At 42.3% G+C, this 22613-nt stretch overlaps 1 protein-coding gene across 6 annotated transcripts in view; it reads left to right on the top strand.

The window, feature by feature from the left end:
* KCNAB1 (potassium voltage-gated channel subfamily A regulatory beta subunit 1) overlaps positions 1-22613 on the top strand; it is a 516750-nt gene that overhangs the window by 298218 nt on the left and 195919 nt on the right. Inside the window, exon 1 of one of the 6 annotated variants that reach the window (XM_088447683.1) lies at positions 11158-11178. The exons of the other annotated variants lie outside the window; for them this stretch is intronic. The gene's annotated coding sequence lies outside the window, so the exon portion shown is untranslated. Of the gene's footprint in view, positions 1-11157; positions 11179-22613 lie in introns of those variants that run through there. 6 annotated transcript variants of the gene reach the window in all.

The raw sequence follows: 22613 nt of genomic DNA, 5'->3' as shown, positions 1-22613 counted from the left end.
CATGTCCTGTCTGCTGTACCCCCTGCTATGCAGCACTCACTGATGTCACACCAGCCAGCCTGCCTGCTGTGTATGTGGGATATACACTGTCTTCTTACTTGTATCTATGCTGCCATCACGTTATACTGCTGTCATTTTCCCTCTCACTTTTTCTATATTCCACTCCTATGACATTATTCTGGGATGCATGTTGTGCCTTTATATGTATATGTTTTATTGTATATTCTCATTATTCACTCACAGCAAGTGCTATGTTATCTGTGTTTTCAGTACATTTTTTTTAAAATAGCTTTTTTTCTTGTCCTTCACTGGAAATTTAGAATATAATGTATGCTCACAATTTGTTAGAAATTTGTTGTACTGTACATGTTCAAACTGTATCTGTGCATTGCTTTGTCCAGGGGCCTGCACTGCTGTTAAGACAGCCTTGCCACCGCCTAGTACCAGTCTTGGCTGAATATTTGGTGTCACTGTGTGTCCTCTCTCCCACCTACCTGGTGATAACTTAACATTTATCTGCTGTAGTTCAGTATCTCACATCTCACGATTATTGCAGGTTAAGTTGGCAGGTCAGGTGCAGGTGATATATAGGGGAGGCAGGTGAAGTTGTGTACAAACACTAATGGAGCGTACACACGGTCAGATTTGTCAGACTTGTCAGATTTGTCAGATGAACGATTAAACGATTTGAACGATTTTACCAAAGTTTTGAACGATTTGAACGATTGAACGATTTTTGACTGCATTAAAATGATTGGAATCGTCCAAGTCTGACTGCAAACACATCAGATATCAGAAATCGTTATCTGACCATCGGGAACGCGCATCGTTGATCGTCCATCGTTCAGGCATGTCAGATATGAACGATTTTCCTTCAGATATGAACGACTGAACGATTTTTAAATCGTTATCGTTCATATCTGAACGAAAAATCTGATCGTGTGTATGCACCATAAGAAAGAAAACAAGAAGTAACTGGTCAATTTCTGGAGTAAATGGTTTATACGGCATTATTTACAAGGTAATAAATCACAATTCCTGGATTAACATTGGGCCTCATTTAGAGCTAGGCATAAATCCAGCTAGAAGGTGCAGTTGCAATATTGAACTTTGGCAAAAACATGTTTTTCTTGCATTGGGGGAGGGGCAAATGTATTGTGTGGTCAGATTTGGGGGTGTGTGTCTCATTATTGTTGATGTACCACTGCAGTGTTTGGCTGTGCAACTCACTGTATATTATGGTAGCAGATCATTTTCCTGAGCACCTCTATCTGGTAGAGAAATTTTTTTAAATATTTCTGGTCACAAAGTATCTTCACCCGACAGTTCCAGGGGGTACTGTGGCCATCGCAGAGAATTGAGTTAAATGAGGCACATTAACTGCCCACAGTAATACTTGACACCTGGACTGGGAAACCAATTGACTAGCACTTCCGAGTTCTGGTTTTGCTGATTTTACACAAGTTTTTCAGATACAAGGGGGCATCCAAAAAGCAGCGCTAAAGTAGCGCTACCAATTGATTGTGGCCGGGCTATACTATTAGCCGCAAAGTGCCACCCGACGTTGGCACTTATTGTGGATATTTTGGGAGACCTGATGTATCCCAAAAAATAATCCATGATAAATGCCGTTTTTTCAACACCTAAATGACAAAAACACATAGGTCTGCGAGCTTATCGCGGGTCCAATGTGTTTCGGGAGAATTGTCCTATTATTTCGACCAAAATAATAGGATAGGGCGAAAAAAAACATTGACGAAAAAAATGGGGATAATTCCCGTTTTTTGCGGCTATCCATTAACTGAATTATGTTTGGGGCTAATTGGTACCTACTCTCTGGACATCTGATTCTTATCTAGGCCAGGATCAGCTGCTCTTTGATCTTTGACTTTCGAAAAGTTGACACGTACTCTACAATGATGCTGGACAGTCTCTCCTGTCCCTCTTTATCTTAACCCCTCATACATGGTCTGATTAAGTTTATGATTATCCTAGGCTAATACACTCGTGTAGCCCCCCTCACACATAGCTCTGGCCCCTAAGTGCGCTAAGCTCATGATCCCTACTAATTCATCACCTGGCCACCAAGGATCTTCTAGGATTTTGCCAGCAGCCACGACCAGTGTAAGATTTTCAGACACCGTAGGTAAATCTTCAGCCTGCCACCCTTGCTGCCTCTAATTCCTTCTTCCTAGTTACGGCCCTGCATATGAGTACATAAACTGGCGTATATGTGCCCAGCTGTCCTTAGCAAGGATCACCCATATAACCCCAGTTTTTCTCATCAGAAGATATACATTTTACATCAGCGCAGGCACAGTCACCTTGGTTTGCAAAAATAGACGTGGATATTTTCACCATGAACCTGCACTTTGTCATTTTAAGTATATATGTATAGGAAAATGACTGCATTATTCCGATATGATTATTATGTATGTATGTATTTAACACTGCAAAATGTAATTGTCACTGAATCTAAATTGAAGGATGATTATACTGTACATAAATGTAAATTGAAGCACTGATGACATTTAGGAACCTGTCTTTAAATGCTTATTATGTAGCTTATACTTTTCTGGGGTGATTTGTGTGATGAGTTTATTAGGTGTTGAATGATCACTGGGTTTATTTCATTGTTTCAAATACAGAACATAAAAGAAAGTTAATGTAGCAGATTCCCTTACATCTAACCCAAAGACCTGTCTGATCACAGCTGCCAGCAATCTTTGTAAGAAACAAGTTCCCTGCAGACTTTTATAAGCTTATACTGGTGTTTTTACAAAGTGTCGTAGCCTAGAAAATAGATGGAGCCTGCTGTTCTTTGCCCCCCTTGGCTCTGCTGTAAACAGTAGGGAACTAATAGCAGGGCATGTGAGTGCCAACTCCCTATTGTGAACAGATTTATCAAGGGAATTAGAAAATATACTAATTTATACAGTACGTGCTCCAGTGTCTCAGACTCTTGTCCTTTCCCCTAGGATTTTTTCATATATATTATGGTGTTTGATTATCTCTGCCCAACTCATTTATAAAAAGACTCAATTGGGCATACGTTTTTCTGATACCCAACTAGGTGATTCAATTCTAATTTAATGGAAGTCACTTGTATGGGTTGGCAGCATAAGTTAACAATACTAGGAGCATTTCAAGGATCACTAGGAGACAGTAGCAGTCTGTGTCTGCACGAAATGGAAAGCTGCGAGATTTCCTGTAATAACATCTGTTCCAGTTATTGGCAGTGAAAATATATATGTGTGCCAGAATTCAGGTAGAATACAAAATGGCAACTGTAAATATATAAATACTTACAAAATCCAAAAAGAAAAAGAACAGTAGATAGAATACAGTGGTGTCTGGACATATTTATTTTAAAACACAAGCTTTATTAAACTTCTTTTAAACTAAAATGAATCCATTTCTGCATAATGTTAAAATCAGCTAGTTAGAAAGAAATTACAGATGGATAAAGACAAACCTGATTACTCTCCTGGAACGGCCGGGAGGCTCCTGAAAATCGAGCGGTGCTCCCGACTGCCTGGAAATGTGGGCGTCTCCCGTCCACATACCCCCATGCCCTCTGCTTCACAATGCCAGTATTCTCGTCATTGTGTAGCGGGGACGGGGACACGATAATGCAATTGCGTGGTCACGTCCCCGCTCTGCCCAAAATGCTGCATCATGTCCCCGCCATACCCCCCTTATGACGTACCACGCCCCTGCTATGCTGACCTGGCAGCCAAATTGTTGGCAAATATGGATAAAGGCCTCTATTTATCAAGCGGTAAAAGCTGCAAATGCCAGCAAGAGACTTTATCAACACTTCTCCCTGTTGAACAAAGAGTTAACGCTGGAGGAATCTTTGGTCTTACTTTACTTTCCGCACTTTGCCATTCCCATAGACCTGTATGGGGATGGTGGTTTAGCTCAATCCTAGGGTTTTTTCGCTTGACCTATACCCAGTAATTGGGAACTCGCAAAACTGGAGAGGCATCACTGGGCTCTCTCTGAGTGACTCCACTATTTTTGCTGTGATATCAAATGAGTTAAGCTCCAGCCAATCAGGAGTGGTCTCTTACACTGCTTAGCCAATCACAGATAGCATTTCATGTGTGGCAGTTTGCAAGCCACATACTAAACTACTCCATTGTAAATTATGCCACTAGGGGGAAATTGACTAAATGGCGGGTTTACACTTAATATTAATGCCTTTTTAAAGAGAGAGAAACAGCAGCTTTCAAAAGTCACTGCTTCGTAAATATAAGTGTTAATAAGTGCTTTCAATGAAAGGTTCTACCTATTTTAAGTTGAGTTGTTCAGAGTACCTGTCCTACAAATGCCCAACTAGTCTGATCTGATTTAGTTGAAAAATGAGCTCTGGAGATTAAATGATGTTTTAATTAGATAATACATGTTGACTACAGCAGATAAGCAGCAGATGTAGTCTGCATTTCCCCCTCCTCCACACAAATTGTATTTAATTTTCAAATATTATTGTTATTGATTAAATTCCCCAACTAGAGCTGAATGCTGACTGATAGACCCTTTGCATTGCACAGCAAGTCCAACTGCTTCTCTTAATCTTTGCCACAAAGCAAATCTAATTTTTAAATCAGACACCATCTGGAGATCACTTCTTTGCTGATGTATTTGTCTGCTTGTTACATGATTATATAGAGACGGGTGTAAAAACAATGTCTTCCTGGGCAGCATCACCTCTCTATTCCGTGTTGTTTTTCATGTACAGGGGCTGTCAGTGCTAGAGGAGGAGAAGGAAGATAATCATCTGGTCAGGCGGATAAAGAGATTTATTTTTTTTTGTGCTTTTTAGGTAATATTATCAATTTTTTAGAAGGTGTCACAAAATCCACAGCATCATACAAAGGGGGTGAAGAGAGGGTAGAGATCCTAACAAAGACATAGAGGACATCAGTTAAAGAAAGGACATGCTTGAAACATGAAAGCTTATGAAAGTAAGGGGGATAAAGCATAATACAGTACACAAGATGTGATGGGACAGTGTATAGTAGGTAGGGTTGCCACCTTTTGTCTTGCAAAATATGGGACAGGGGGAGTGGCCAAATGTAGATGGCATGGCCATACCCACTCCCAAAAAAAATAGAAAAAATAATGCCCAAGAGGCCCAGTGTGCTGTAAAGGGGGACATTAGTCCTGCTTAGCAGCGCTGCAAAGGGGAAAATATCCCCCTCAGCAGCTGACCCATGCCCCCGCCGGTGCCCCTCCATCACGCACTCCTCAGGGCCCCCCCACACTCACCTGTGGTCTGCGCAGTTGATAAGTGTAATTTGTGGTGTGCCACTGCGGTGATTGTGGCTCAGTGGCAGAGCTCCGAGTTCAGAGTGACAAATAGGAGCTCAGCCTCTGCGTATAGCGTGACTCAGAGTGCACGTTACATGTAACGTCTACTCTCACGCTGCACACAGTAGCAGGACAGAGTGCACGTTACATTTAATCTGCACTCTCACACTTTGCATGCAGCAGCAGACCGCACATAGGGCTCTATTTATTAACATTATTTTGACTAAAATAAAGTGAAAAAGGGTGTTTTCACACCCTTTTCACATTATTTTAGTATCACCTATAGTTATTACAGGGCAATTGGAGTAGAATTCGTAAAATTCTACTCCAACCCCTAAGTATCACTTATTTTTAGTAAAGCAGATCGCATTTCCCATAACTGTAATGGGAAATGTGATCTGACCAGAGTTACTAAAAATAAAATGTAAAATAATATCAGGGAAAGCCCTGTGATAATTTAGCCACCTGGAGGTGGCGTTATCCAGGGTCTCCCCCGGTTACCAGACTACTGCTCCGCTCTAACGGGGAGAGCAGAGCCGGGAGTCGGTCCCAGTAATCAGCTGTGTGATCTAAACAGACTACAAGCTGATTGCTGTAAAAAAAAGAAAAAAAAAATAGTAAAAAAATCAATTGACTTGATCGGGCCTCCGGTCAGCTGGTCTCCCGTAGTGCACTGTTGCCCGGTCATCAGATGATCGGGTCCCAGTGCAGTATGGGAGATCACATGACCGGAGGCATGGAGAACATCACCGGAGGCCCGGATCATGCAGGTAAGTGTAATTAAGGGAGGGGGGTCGCAGGGGGGCCACGATCGCGGGGGGCGGGGCTTAGCGAAAATACCATGAAAATACTGTGATAAGGCTCCGAAGGTGATTCGCAGGGACATAGCTTTATCGCAAGCTCCCTGTGATATTGCCTGAATTCGCAATGCATTCAATATGCGGATTGTAGTAAATAGAGCCCATAGACTCAGGCTTTGAATGGCTCACACCATCTCCAGTGGCACTGTGACTGCACCACAAATTGCACAAAGTGCACGTCTAACTCCGCTGACCTAAAAACGTCCCCTATTGAACATAGGGCCTGATTCAGACCCACTCGCGAGTGGCTGTCCGCTCGCAAGTGGGTCGATGGTCTGCACTGAGCATGCGCACGACGGAGGGAGCTCCGTCGTGCGCATGCGCCAGACGCGATGAGCGAAGGACTTTCCTTCGCTCGTTGTGTCTGATCAAAGGGGGCGTGCTGTCGATGTTGATTGACAGCACGCCCCCTTTGATGGGCGTGCCGGGGGCATGCCTCCCTGACGGGGGCGTTCCCAAGGGAACGCCTACCGTCAGAAGCCGGCCCACTGACATCACTAGTGATGTCAGTGGGAGTGATTTTGGCTCTGATAGAGCCAAAATCACTCCGGGCCTTGCGGTTGAAAACCTCAACTGCAGGCTCCGGCTCGCAGTGGCGATGGTCAAGACCATCTCGGCCCAAGGGAACGCCTACCGTCAGAAGCCGGCCCACTGACATCACTAGTGATGTCAGTGGGAGTGATTTTGGCTCTGATAGAGCCAAAATCACTCCGGGCCTTGCGGTTGAAAACCTCAACTGCAGGCTCCGGCTCGCAGTGGCGATGGTCAAGACCATCTCGGCCATCAAACTACACGCTCGTATAGGCTGTGGGTGGTGACCCACAGCTATACGAGCGTCCAGGAGGACACTCCATAATTATGGAGGGCGGCCCTCATTCAGAGCGTGCGCTCTGCTCAGAGCGTACGGCTCTGAATGAGGGCCATAATTTGCACGAAGTTGCTTTCAAATCTGGGATGATCCCGTATTATACCGGACAGGTGGCAAGCCTAACAGTAGGTGATGTGAAGAATATGCAGTGACAGTTCAAGAACGCAATGTGGAGGGGGGGGGAGCAAACCTCAAGACAATTGGATGGTGGTCCTGATTGTGAGAGCTTACAATCCAACGTGGAAAGGTAAGGCAGACACAAGGGGAATTACCATAATGGGAGGACATGTTTGGAGGATTAGGGTGGGCCAGTGGATAGATAACAGGGAAACTGATGTTTTTAAGGAGTGTTTGCAACAAATGGAGGCTAGTGTAGTGTCCACTGGGGTGGGAGTGTGTTCTAAAGCAATGAAGCGACACAAGAGAAGGCTTGGATGTGGAAGTGAGACACGGTTGTCAGTGGGGAGTAGTGGTCATTGGCAGGGGGGAGAGGCCAGAAAGGAGTGTGGTGTAAGATAAAGTTGGAGATGGGGGGGGGAGGCTGAAGGCTTTACATGTACAGTAAGTGTGAAGAGACTAATTTTGACTCTATTGGGGGAAAGGCAGTCAGTATAGGGATTGGCAGTGATGAAAAACAGGAATAGTGAGAGAGGAAACAAATTTTGTTGCGGTGTTAAGGATGGATTTAAGTGGGGGGAGGTGTGTAACAGGAAGCAAATGAGAAGGAGGTGTAGTGGTTGATTTGCGAGATAATGAGAGAGTGAATAAGAATTTTAGTAGCATCGATGGTGAGGAAGGATTTAATCTTGTCAATGTTGGGAAAGTGTAAGGGACAGGATTGCTGTTGTGTGTGAAGGAGAGGAAGGAGTCAAGGATGACACAATGGCAGTGGACATGTGGAATATAAAGTGGTGTTGTCTGCATTGAGGAAAGGTAGGGATATATGAGGGTGCAAGCAGTTTTCAAAGCCAAAGCTTTTTTGTCAGTTTCGGCTGCAGGATTTAAAGGGGCTATAACATTAAGTACAAAACCAGGCATGTTTTCTATTTAATATATTGCCCCTTTAAATCCAGCAGCAGAAACTGCTGAAGACACTGGGGCTTTGAAAAATGCCACATAGTAAATTTACCCCATGGAGACAGAGAAGGGAAATGTTGAGTTGATATGAAATCCATTGAGGTGGCAGCTGGGTGAGAGAAGAGGGCAAAGGGAGATGTCAGGGGAGCAGAGGCCTCAATCTGTAGGTTGAATTGCACTGAGCACTAAACACTGACCTATGATGTAGGGGTGTATGTACAAATTCAGCTGCTTTCTTTTAGGAAAATGAAGCAATTGAACATGTCTCGTAGTACTTGGGATACCTACTCAGGATACTGTAGGTTACATAAGGAATAAAATGGATTGTAAAGGAGTTCAAAATACAGGATCCAAGACATATTAAAAACCAAATAAAACATTATTATTATCCTATATTTATGTGGTTAAAACATATTCTGCACCACTAAAAAATCAGGTGAAAAAACATATAGAACATATGATTAACAAATACAGGGGTCTATTTACTAAGCTTTGTTAGGAGATAAAGTGAACGGAGGTAAGGTATCAGCCAATCACCATTTTTCAAACACAGCCTGTGACTTGGCAGTTAGGAGCTGATTGGCTGGTACCTTACCTCCGTTCACTTTATCTCCGGGAGGGAGCTGATTGTCGGCTAACAGCGGGGGCGGGGCCGTCCATTGGGGGGGAGCCGGGGCCGGCCATTTGGTGTCACATTGGGGCGGAGTCGGGGCGGGACCGCACGATCGCATCATCGTGGCTCCGCCCCCTCTTCACAAGGTGATGCTTTCCATTTCCCGAAACGATGGCTTGTCGCAAGTGTTGCAGGAGAGGTAAGAAGCAAGGATCCCCGTCGGCCAGAGCCGTAACTAGACTTTTTGGTACCCTGTGCCAGAAAGAGCATTGTTGCCCCCCTCATTTTTCAAAGGGACATAATGCACTCAAAAAAGGGCCATAGCTTCATGGGAAGGGCCAGGGAAGAGATATGGGAGGCCAGGAGATGCTGGGGATGAAATAAGAGGAAGCTACAAGCAAGAATGATAATAAACAGAAATTTGATAGGCCCAAACAGTGCCCCCTGACCTGTGTGCTCTGTGCGATGGCACTGGCCGCACTACCCTAGCTACGGCCCTGACGGTGATTTCCTGGCCTCTTCCTCTAAACTGCGGCGGCCGGCTGCAGGATCCCATGGGTCACCGCAGCCGGCCGATGTTATGCAGATTATCCGATGCTGCGTTCGACAAAGCAGCTCGGATAAGTAATGCACAGGAGGTGTGATGCCTCCTGTGCATTGCCATATCTGCAAGGGTCGCAATTGCAAAGCTGCCTGCATGCAGATTTGCAATTACGATCCTTGCAGAATCAGGGCCATTATGCATACAGTAGTTTAACACAAATCTGACGTTGCCTCCAATGGTAAAGGACTTTTAGACGTTATAATTAGAGATGCGCATGTTTTGTTTTACTTGGATCTTTTCGCCACATTAGCGCAAGTTCGGATTAGTTCGGATTTATCCTATTGGCTATCCAAAACACGTGAGAGCCAGATAGCCAATAAGATACATCTGAACTTATCTGAACTTGCACTAAAGTGGCAAAAACAACCAAGTAAAACCGGAACCGCACATCTCTAATTATAATGAAATTGTTGGAAAAAAGTAAAATTTACTTAAAATATTGTAGAGACCAGGTATATGACAATATTGCAAACATGAAAGGCAAAAAAAGTGGTTTTCAAAAAAAAATCTTGCGTTAGTAATCCATTGGCTTTTTTATGACCTGTGGATGCTGGACCCAGAACCTGGTGTTGTGCGATATAGCAAAATATTCTGTCAAATCTTTGTCATTGTTTGGAATATTACAAAGATTATGCTCTTTTTTTGCTGCCTTCATTAATAATGTTTGATTGACCATATAAAATCTTTCACACTAAAATGATATAGCGACACACTTTAGGAGGATAAAATATCCAGTGAGAAAGCTGTTCGATATCAGGTTGCTGACATCCATGATGTACTCCTATTTCTTGCTGAGGAAAAACATGAAGCGATTACTTCATTTTGTCAATTGGAAGATTTCAGTTTTCTGGTTGCATTTGTTATTGGCATGGTGTTTTGTTCCAAACAAATGTTATCAGTAAATCTATGCAGAATAAGGGTATAGATGTGAGTAAAACCGTGTAATTAACAAAGGGTTGAATATAAAGAGAACTGTTTAGAGAGAGCTATTTACACGTGCCAAAGAATGTACTAACCTTCTTGAAATTAAACCTGAATTTCAAACAACGAAAAGAATAAGGTACGTAACATTTAATTTATAAGAGTAGAGATGATGAACCTATTGCAGTACCCAAGAAAAAATGTAAAAAATGTAATTACATTGCTTGACAGTGCCATCATGTCCGTTCAAGAAAGATTCGGGCAACTCTATCAGAATGCAGAAACATTGTGTTTCCACTACAAGATAACTGAACTACTAAAGAGAGAGGAGCTTAATAAGCATTTAATCCACTGCTGGCTGGTGAGGTTGCTGACATTGAAGCGAACCTCTATGTGAAGAACTGTTAAGTTTGTAGAAAACATTCTGCCTTGGTCCTTAGTGCAGACAGATAAAATGGTCAGGCGGTTTCTAGGATCTGCCGGTGGTCAATGATAGGTTTAACCTCTGACATGATCTACTGCGCATGTGTTGCAGATTGTTCAGAGACACTGGAATTTGCTGAAATACCACGGAGTCCTGTTCCCAGGAAGTGTAAATTGAGCAATTTTAGGTGTATTTCTTTATACCCACACCATCCGGTACGCCTTAAATTTATTTAATGGTGGATTTATATGTTTATTGAACACCTCTTTTAACATTTATTAAAAGGTACTACACTATGTTAGTCCTTCTCCCGCTCTTTCTTTTTTATGTTTGATGTGACCAATGGGAGTGTGAAGATTGGTAGACCTACTTAGTGGAACCAGAGGAAATTCACCTCTTCTTATATCAGACTCTGCCGATTATTGGATAAATAATTTTATCCCACCTTTCCAGAAGGAACTTTCTACCATATATTGGACAAATTATTTCATTTCGGTACTTTTTATCTGGAACTATTTAAGATTGTATCTATTTAAGACTGTATGTATGGTAACCACTCCACCTAATTTGGATTGCGCTTAGGTGACTTTCTTATCTTTTACATTTCATTGTTTTTTGGTATTTTTAGGGAATAACTTTTGTCACCTTTAAGCTGCATAAAGTGAAGCGCGGGTTTTATCAATTTCTTACCTATCATAGCTGTAAACATAGTTGGATGGAGGGGTAGGCGCTTCAAACATTCTCGAACAGGGTGCTAGAAGACCTGGGGCCGGCCATGCGCACAGGCTTAAATTCATCTTATACGTGCTTATTATGCATTCTCCTTTCCGGAGTCCCACGATTCCCGGTATGATGTCCCCATTCTACCCATTCTTCCAGGGGTCTGGGGGACTATCCGCAAATTCGGGAGTCTCCTGGACCTTCCGAAACGGTAATAAGTATGATCAACTTTTCATCAGCCCCAAGGAGATAAGGAAAATGAGACAAAGTAGAAAAGCTGGTTTTGAACAGTACACTAGCTACATGTGATCACAAAGATAAACTTTCTGTTAGGTAACTTGACTATAGGTTTTAGTACATCATAATGGGATACATACATTGGTGGATTAATTAACACAGCATGAAGAAGAAATGGAAATGTTGATTACTTACCAACTCCCGGGGAATGTCCAAGAGAAACCCAAATGTCAGGGGACAGGGTTTCGTCAAATGTTGGATGTATGGACTGTTGTACAGGAAAAGTAAAAAAGTATTATTATTATTACATTTACTTTATTGTTCACATTTTCAGAAAAGAAAATCGGACCCAGTTGTATTTAGTTAAAGCTTTGGAATATATATTTGATGCAGACATATCACACATATAACAGGATATATAGAGTAAACATCAAATGGATATAACAGAAAATGCTGATGATTAACTGAATAGTCAAATACAATTAGTGTAAACTTAACTGCAAATGCTTTGTGTGTACGTCTATTCAAAATATTAAAACCAGAGAAAGAAAGGGCAGTGTGCAATTTTTAGCCAACATCCAGTTTAAAGAACAGCCTTGCTCAAACAATTACTGCAAGTCTTGACCAGGGGCGTATTTATAATGGGTGCAGGGTGTACGGTGCACACGGGCCTCAGGGTCCAGGGGGGGCCCGCACTGCACACCTTGTATCCATATTATACTTAACCTCTCCAGACTCCTACGTCAGCGCTGGTATCAGCGCTGTAAAAATGCCTGGAAAATGGTCACACTTCGCACATGCGCAGTACAGGGAAAATGGCCACTGCGGCCATTTTCCCGGTGACCTGAGCATGCGCTATAGACTCTGGGCACACTCAGTGTGCTGCCGGCTGCCGGACTGAGAGGAGGGGGCCAGTGACGGAGACTGCACACGGGCCCCCTCCTCTCATGAAACGCCCCTGCACTTGACTTTGCAAGGAATGTTAGCAACTTCCTCAACCTAACAGAAATATAAACAAAAAAAAAGAAAATGCCCCTTAAAGACATAGCAATGACTTCCATAGGTCTTTTCCAGCCATCTGTTTCAATTTGCATGAGCTCACATAGCAACTGGCTAAATCGGCCACAATTGCAACAAAAGGTTTGGATTTTGAGTTTGCTCCATTATTAACATCTTTCAAATGACAGACATAAGTATTACAACTAATGCTACTCTTCAGTGAATATACAGTTGGTGTTAATTATAACAAAAAGGAGCGCAAATAATCATTTGGTTCAAAATGTAATATACATGTAAATGCATAATGTCATTAGTGAAACAGTGAATATGATGGCAAGATAATATTACAGATGCTCTTCAGGAGACAACATACGTTAAATGCTGGTCTAGTCTTCCTGCACGCAGGACAGCTACTCTCCTGCTTACCCCCTTATCCCAGCAGTGATTAGCAGCCGACAAATCACTATAACTGCAAACGACTCAAAGGGGTCTCTTCACTAAGCTGCAGTTTAGCAAAGCCACCGATCACTGACGCCCCCACCCAGGGTTTTAAAACAACAACAGAAACAAATGCCAAACTAGGCTCATTTAGCATTAATTCATATTGACATCCCAAAACTATCGGTCAAAGCCGCAGATGACTGGTAGCCTTGACAAACCTCATCAGTAAACATAGCCCAAGAGTTAAAGCTGGTATTATTTTGACATTATCAATGTCTTAAATGGGCAACTGAATAAATATTAGATTATGGTATAAGGGGGACACATTGAATAAGCTATAAAGTTTTTATTTTTACCCTACATTTTTACAGAGACACAGTGTAACTAATGTTGCGGAGATTGTCTGCACATTAATAGTGAGGACCTGAGAACATATTGCCATTTCATAGAGGGGTGTTACGTGGACTTGGGAGGGTGATGGGCTGCAGCAGGGTAACAAACATATGGTAGATGACATTTGTTAACAATAAGCAATTACAACACTGCAGATAAAAAAACAATGGAGCAATGGATGTACCAGAACAGGAATGAACATTTTCGTTAACCATTAAGTCACGTGCTGTACATAATCAGTAGAGAGAGGCTGATTAATATGCTCAGAAAGAATACTAAGGGGTCTATTTACTAAGCAGTGTTAGGAGACAGAGAGAAAAGTGATAAGGAGCCAGCCAATCAGCTCCCAACTGTCATCTCGCAGGCTGTTTGAAAAAATGACAGTTGGGAGCTGATTGGCTGGCACCTTATCACTTTTCACTCTGTCTCCTAACACTGCTAAGTAAATAGACCCCTTAATCAGAAAAGTATTATTATTATTATTATTATTATTAAACAGTTTCTTATATAGCACAGTGTATTCCATTGCACTTCACAATTGGAAACAACAGTAATAGAACAAACTGAGAATGTCACTCATTGAATGTATTAGGCGCCCACTACAACCTGGTGTGCTAGGCAGCCATCTAGGTACGCCTATTGGTGCCTCAGCCCTTGCTGGCAGCCAGCTCAGTGACCATCAGAAAATAACAGCATTTGTAAAATGGATAGTAAGGAAAATCAGCCTAGAGACAAATGGATTGAAGCATTCTCCCATTATGTTTATGGAAGTAAGGAGATACAATTGTTGAGATAGGTAATGATGAGTGGATACATTAATGTCCTGGTGGTATCATTAGCTTAGTAAGAGCAAATGAAGTATATGTTCTTGAGTTTGAGATAATTATTTCCTGCAGTCATAGGTCTACCATCATATTCTATTTCTTTTTTACAAGGATAAGTATTATTATTACATCTTGATGTAAAACAAGTTTGTGATATATAGGTATTGAAGCAAATCCCTCCAGCTATTCCAACATCATAATAAGCAATATTGATCTATAACATAACCATTAAATGGGAAAGTGATGGCTGGATTAAATAGACAGCACTTAACATAATGCTCTGAAATTAATATTGTATAAATCAAGGACAGATATACAGTATGTATTTCATAAAAGCAAGTATTGGCTAACAGTGGGAATAAAATACATATGGAGTCAATGATTACTTCTGTACAATTCTAAGCTTTTACTATTTTCAATAAAATGTTTCTATATACAATTGGAAGGTAGTGTTTTCTAGAATGCTGCAGTGTTTTTCTTCATGCAATCATATAACTGTTTGCTATACCATAGAGTAAATAATTTGCTTTGATTGCATTATGCTAATTGCATCCTCTATCATAGTAAACAATTCTTCATACTGTACTTGTCTACTATTTAAAGAAACGCCCCTCACTTCGTGAGATCCCAAAGAGGGGTCAGGGGGCACGTGCAGGAGGTCAAGTAACGTTGAGTGAGGCTGTGATGCTACTGTCCAATGGCGGCTCCAAGAGGTGGGGCTGCAGCGCAATCCAAAATTCAAATAAGGGAGCCCCTCCTCTGGAGCCGCCACTGTCCATTTAAATGAAGTACTGGATGGGATCCAGGTGGGTAGTCTACTCTCCTGGGAGTCCAGGAGAACTCCCCTAAATTTGGGAAGTATTGTAGCATAGTCAGGTATGCAATGCATTCTATCTTGTACTGTATATGTGATTTCAATTAGATCATAAAAATACCTTACCTTTATACATGCGGCCGGCAGTAAATCATACCGATCCCATTTTTCACTGCCAATATTGTTCTCCTTATCTGCCAGTGATGGCCAGCAAAGAGATTAGCATTTTTAATAACATACTGTAGATGCATACTTTATAGATCTCTCCTCTAGGAAATCCCAAAGGGGAAGCCAAAGTGACAAGTTACAAAAGAGATGGGGTAATGAATTGTGTCTTTAAGCCCCACCTACTGTACAAGGGAAGTGGACGGGAAGCAGGAGAGCAGTTTAACCGTCCAAGGGTATGAGGACTCCCTGAAAATCTGGAGTCAGTAGGCAAATACAGATGTGACCTCATACACTATTGCTGCAGTCATGCCTAACGGGCACTCTCGGTGCAGGTCCCATGCGACTCTGCATGCATTGAGCGTCTTTTTCACAATGCAACTGAGACTCACCAGGTGACGGCACTAATTAATTTAATATGTGACACTTGTATATCTATGTGCGACTGAGTCTGAATCTGTGCACAAAGTGTTATGATTTAGCGGCCGCATTGTGCATCATGTATAGACTCAGTCACACACACAGATATACAAGTGTTGCATATCAAATTAATTAGTGCGGTCTTTTGGTGTGTCTTAGTCCCATTACATTGCGACTAAGACACATTTTCAGGTGAAGCAGATTCGCGTGGGACCTGGCGGTTCATTCATGCCAGGCGTCTTGTACCTCATGGCATATTGAACTAGGTGTAATACATTTATCCTCCTTTCACTATCATCATCTCAGGATGGTGACAGCAGGAAAGAATTAATTAAAAATGGTTTTAATAAAGGATTTTTTGATTTTGGAATAAATGAAAATGTTATTTAAAAAAAAAAATTTTTTTTAAACTAAGGGCCTGATTCAGACCCACTCGCGAGCACATAGCGCTCGCAAGTGGGTCGATGGTCTGGCAGCATGCGTGTGGCATGCGCACTGCGCGTGCGCGAGTCCCGGAGCGACTGAAAACTTCACTCACTCGGGGCTCGCAGCAAAACGGGGCGGCTGTTGATGTTGATCGATGAAGTGATGTCAGTAGTGAACTTCCTGCTCTATTAGAGCAGGAAGTTCACTGGGGCTTGTCGCAAGCCCGATAGTCCCGATAATCGCGACCATCGCCAGGCCGCCCGCACAAGCTGTGGGTGGTCACCCACAGCTATTCGAGCGGTCTGGAGGCGGATTTTTTTTTTTTTTTTAAATCTGCCCTGATTCAGAGTGAGCACTCACAAATAGCGAGCGCCTCTGAATCAGGACCTAATTCCAAGTCACTCTGCATCTGCACAAGCCAGGTCACACTTGTGCAGATGCAGCAATATTGGATGGCAAAATGGTAAGACTTTTCTTACTGCAAGCAAGTAAATTGCAGCGATAAAACATTTTCTGTATCGCAGCATAATAATAAATAGGGGCCATGGACTTACAGTATTTATCAATATCCTTAAAATAGGCACCATTGGCTATTTCAGTCTACCGTATGAGCATATAAGTACTACTAAAACAGCGTGTCACAGGCCATCGACCTCCCAAAAAGAACTCATTTGGCAAACTAGGTCGCAGGGTGAGGGCTGAGGGAAACAGCCAGATGCCACACTCTGCCATCATCAGTTTCATCTGTTACCTTCTATTCAGTCCTATAAGATAGATGAGAGGTTTGCAGGCTCCGCTCTCAGGATGCTGAGCTGGCACTTATAGAAATACCTGTATAGACAAAGACAGATTCCAACATTTCCTGTTTACAGCTGCAGATCAAGGGTATTTGTAGCTAAGACATAAATCTGTGTTTCAACATATGCAGAACCTTTAGGTACTATAATATAGATATACATCTCTAAATTACATTTTTGTTTATTTGCCAAGCCAGACAGTTACAGATGTGTATATATAAAAGGTCAGCCTTGCCCTATGTTTTAGTGTTTAATTCACATTGCAAACTACAGCCACAAACCTATAAAATATTTATTGTTGTTTTTTCCCCCAGTGCAGATAAAAGCATAGAAAGGCTACCTTTGCCCATTCTGAATGTCAGTAATGAAAGCACCTTACAATCCAATCTATAGCCTGGAATCTGGTAAATGGTATTTTCTTCCTAGTGCATATAAGTATATATACACTCCTGCATGTCCACCAGAGGCAGTGAAGGGGTTAACGCCAGCAACGAGCGTCTATGTGGTTGGAGCCTGTGTGCTGTATACGTTGCCAGAGAGGGGAGAACTAGCAGCAGCATGGAAGGACCTAGCCCTGTTGTGCGTTCTGAGCGTGAATGCAGAGAGGCTAGAGGACAACGTGATATCAGACAGCTTATCACAGTGTGTGGAGAGTTAAGCTGGGTACACACTATACGATCTATTGTATGATATAGTATTCCATCGCAGATCGGAGCAATATATCATGCACATCCTATAATGTTTACACCCGACCCGGCGGTCATTCATTGCATCGTCCTATCTGTTGTTCTGCACGTCAGACGGGATGATGAAATGAATTACACAGTGTAGTTACATGCAGCATGTAACAATACATTACGCCATCGTACTGCGAGCGCGATGTATCACTACATTGCATCATACCGTCGCTGGGTTTCCCCATCGTATAGTGTGTACCAGGCTTTAGTTCAGTTCTGCCAGCGACACCAGTAAAAGGGACATAACTTGGAGAGAATCACAGAAAGAGGCAGATGCAGAGAAGGTGCCATGAGAAGTGTCCAGAAGCTGGAACTGCTGCTGAATTACTTGTAGTAATCGGTGTGGTGTCCATACAACCAGCAGAGGAAGTCTGAGAGCTAAAAGCACCATTAGTTATCTGCTGAGGTTGAGGAGACAGAAATTGTGGATGTGATGAACCATTGATACCTATTCCCAGGGCTATTTTTCTTGAAAAAAACAGTAGGTTCAGGAACTGGGGGTCGAGATATAAATAAACATATATTTATTTAATTAGCTGAAGTATTATGTTTTATTATGTGATGTCGCCCAATTCTATCCAGTGGAAGACCTCAACCCCCTAGTATGTCTTCTGGGATCCAAGTTTCCGTCCAAATACATCCAGTGGAAGGCTCAGAACAGGCTCCCTGGACAGGATGCAACCGGACCACCTTGTATTGGTTTCATGCCAATCAGTGCAGGGGTGTCCAAATGCATAATCGGACAGACAAAGAAAGAAACAAACTGACCAATGAATTTTATATGAGTTGTCGCTACGTGGTCTAATAGCTTACTTTTTCGATTCTAAATAACTATGTAAGATTTTACAGTTCTACCTTGAGAGCTGTGGAAGATATTCTATAACAAACAAAGAAACATTTCTTCTTTAAAGCGACCTTGTGAAAGCATGGATATGCTCCACCTAGTACGAGTGTCATGGGAGAGTCGTAGGTGTGTTGGCCAACTTTCATGCTGTATCACAACATGCAGACAAAGGTAGGAAGCCTGTTTCTGCGGCTACAGATGGAAAAACAGTTGGCAGAATAGGCCTCCACATGCAGACGCATACACGGGTGGATTCTTGCATGAGCTAGAAAGTGGGATGCAACAGCCTTGCGGAAAAGTGGCCGCAGATGTGTCCGAATCATAATATTCTAAACATAGTAAACCCCGTGGCAAATTGACTCTCCCCCATTGATTCCACATTTTACTTGGAGTCAGTGGGTTTCTGCGTGTTAACCCCAGGTTTACCGATCAGGGAAAAGGCTAAGTAATAGCTTTTCCTCGCGCGGTGCTATCAATTAGCAGCAGGGTAAACCCTGCAGCTAATATTATTTCCAACTCCATCTTTTTGCCGGCAGTTGCTTTGGTTGTGCTTTGATAAATACGAGAAAACCTTGGACATGCAACAATGAGTCACAATATAGTTACTTTCCAATTATTTCCCTGCTGCCTAACGCGGACCATTTGTATAAAACCTTTCAGAAATGGATAAGACAAAGAGCGGGTCTATATTTCTGCTGACCACTCATATAAGCATCATTAGCATTTGTTTTGAATTGGGAATATTAAATGCATATTTGCAGATTCCTTCAAAAGAAATCCCTACTCTAGCATATATCTGCTCGGCCCTCTAGGTAATTAGTGATGTATCTGTTATAAATGGGGCTTGTTCCACCAATAGATTAATTGTCTGCAATTTTCAATTTCAAATGTAATTTATCAGACCAGTACACTTCAGTAGCACAGCTTTAAGTCAGAAAAAAAATTAAAGTTGATTCTAGCCAAAATAATTTCTACAACACAGTTTAGACTAGACAGTGAAGTTACCAGGTGGTGGGCACACCAAGCTCCCAAGGGCTCCTCTACGATGCTCGACACAAACAAAAACTAAATTGTCCAAAGAGGACTTATTTTCCCCTAGTATACCCTGCCCTCCAACATGACCCATCAGGTACTTCCGTCTTAATTAATGATTGCAGTCACCTGTGTTGAACTAGGTAATTGATGAGAAGGGTGTTTCAACACAGGTGGCTGCAATCATAAATTAAGAAGGAAGACCAGGAGCAGAGCATTTTGTACCTAACGGAACTGGTTATGTTGAGGGTCTGGATTTTGCGGGTCCGTAGGGTGGGGTTGGAGCTAAATTTACACAAATCTCGTAATTTAGCCTAATGATGTCTACAGTCCGGTCCCACCCTCCGAATCTGCCAGTAGCATCTTCTCTCCAGGCTGCTCCCGGAGAGGAGTTTTCAAATGTCGGTAAGTATACTATAAATGTAAGTACTACACATAATCTGACCATTTCCATACCTTACAACTGTCCCAGTTTCAGCAGGACAATCCCAATTTGAGAGCTCTGCCCCTTTTGTCCCAACACAGGCAGTTGGGGGGAGGTAAGTCTGTTCACTGTTGGTCTGTCACATGTAGCAGTTAAAGGGTGATAGGAGAGGGACCAGAGGCAGATACAGTGCAGACTAGCACATTTCTGCACTTATCATACCCCTAAGGAGAGTAACCATGATGCGGATATGCTACCTCTGTGATGTGGCTACGTCCCCTATACTGATCGATCTGCTCATATTAGGAGTTATGTATTTCTGAACTATCCCTCAAGTAACTGAAGAAAACTGTAACCCTTAGCTATAACCCATAGCAACCAATCATACCATTTGTTTCATTTTTTTAAACTGTACAAAAATGACAACATTTGATTGGTTGCTATTGTTACTTTTCCACTATTAATTAAAGGGAGATGATTTCTTGGATTTGGGGCTGCTACCTTTCTACCAGGGCCACTGAATTAACAGAGTGGGGTGGGGCCACATGGGGACATGGCTAGGGTCGGATGACCCACAGGGGTACATTGGAAATCCCCTGAAGGCCCCATTGCCTGAGTGCCCCACTCCCTCATCAGGTTCCAGACAGTGCACTCAAATTATACATTGTTACTCTTTTAGAAGGTCAGTTAGCTTGTAGAGCAGGAACATGGATGATGGGTGCTTGGTTTGTTTTTATAGAAACTATACCAAGATTTGCCCTTCTCCCAAGCAGAAGTATTGGTTGAGTTAACACCTCTAGTGGAAGATGTTCTAAGCCTTGGAGAGAGATAAAGTACCAACAAATCAACTCCTAACTGTCATTTTCCAAACACTGTATGTAAAGTGATAGGAGCTGATTGGTTGATACTTTATCTAGCTCCACTTTATCTCTCTCCAAGGCTTACATATCCCTCCTAATTTCTTCTTAACAATAACATTTTAAAAATAGCATATTGCAAACTAAAAAGTACCCAACCTTAAGTTATCCCAGTGGTAATAATTTAAATAATTTAACTTTTTTTTCCTATGGCATGTATATGACCTTTACTAGACAGAATGAAGTTCTCATTGAGTTTTAGACATAGGATTGTGTGTTTGGAGGGTCACCTATGCAGTGGCGACACCCGGTCCAGGGAGGGCTAAAGGGGGTGTGGTCCCATGAGTAGGGATGTGGCCTCATGGGCCAAACCCCCATTTTAGTCACTGCGGGGATTCCAGAGGTACGGACTGCCCATGGGGACCACAATGTGTGCGGTGCCAGCTCCCTCACTGTGTTAGGAGCAGAGTGCTGCATGTAATGCTACAGTGCAGCACCCGACTCCTGTCACTGAGGAGGAGTCGGCACTTTGGTGGCTGGCCATACCCCCTGTGTTGACTGACCACATTCCTTAAACATGTGCCTCTATTACTCCGTTCCCCCAATGGACCCTTCATGCCCCAGTCTGACACTGAGCATGGCTATGTCTTCTCAAGGCTTCTGTGATTACAGAGCTGGGAGGGGACATGGTGGTGGCACCTTGGATGGCGGGGGTTACAACTTCCTTGTACTCCTGGCCCCTATAAAGGTATACCTCTTGATGCCCCTGCTATCTACTAAAGGGTTATCCCATTAGAGAAAAGCAGGTGGAAGCCTATTTACCACATTTACTTATTTATTACTAGTTATTTATATAGCGCACACATATTCCGCAGCGCTTTACAGAGAATATTTGGACATTCACATCAGTCCCTGCCCCAGTTGAGCTTGCAATCTATATTCCCTACCACATGCTCACCCACATACACACTAGGGTTAATTTTTTTGTTGGGAGCCAGTTAACCTACCAGTATATTTTTGGAGTGTGGGAGGAAACCAGAGTACCTGGAAGAAACCCACGGAAGTACAGGAAGAATATACAAACTCCACACAGGTAGGGCCGTGGTGGGAATCGATCTACATAGTTGTCCACTTATGGCTTAAGGTTAAGTTACCTTAAGCCATCTAATAAGAAACATTAGTATAATCTTACACTGTATTTTGAGTTATCTGAGCCATACAATTCAAGAAAAAGAATACTTCCAATAACAGTATTTTATATTTTAGATTAGCGTGAGAATAATGCAAAGTAACTCACAAAAGCAAAACTCTCTAGCAATCTATAAGATAACAATGCCTAGTTACAGCTAGATAGGTAATATATTTAATAAGAACAATAACAAGATTTACATTGATTGCATATGTACCACAACTAGTAGCCCATATACGTAGTCCTGCGTTAGTCCAACAAGTGAAACTCTCCTTATTGTTATCAATTGGTGCACAACAAGCGTGGCAAACCTGGGTTAGTATATTGGATGGAATTACTTAGCTCTCTGTTTCCAGGAATTAATGAGGGGAATTGGTGTAACCAATTATTGGGTTATAAAATGCCATTAGACCATATGCTAATATTTATTCTCACATATTTGTTGCCTTAAATCAACCAACTTGTAGCCGAACATATAAATAAAGTTTGTTTCTCTCCTTGAGTTACAATTATTATTTTTTAAAAATAAATTTGATGTGTTCCCACACTGTCTCCATAGCAGTTTTGTTAGGTCACTCCAGAAGTTAATGACTTTCAGTAGTGAGAAGATC

Source organism: Taudactylus pleione, unplaced genomic scaffold (assembly GCF_031769625.1).
Source record: "Taudactylus pleione unplaced genomic scaffold, aTauple2 ptg000436l, whole genome shotgun sequence".
Lineage (NCBI taxonomy): Eukaryota > Metazoa > Chordata > Amphibia > Anura > Myobatrachidae > Taudactylus > Taudactylus pleione.
Note: the sequence above shows the minus strand (reverse complement) of the source record. Positions and strands in the feature narration are given on the sequence as shown.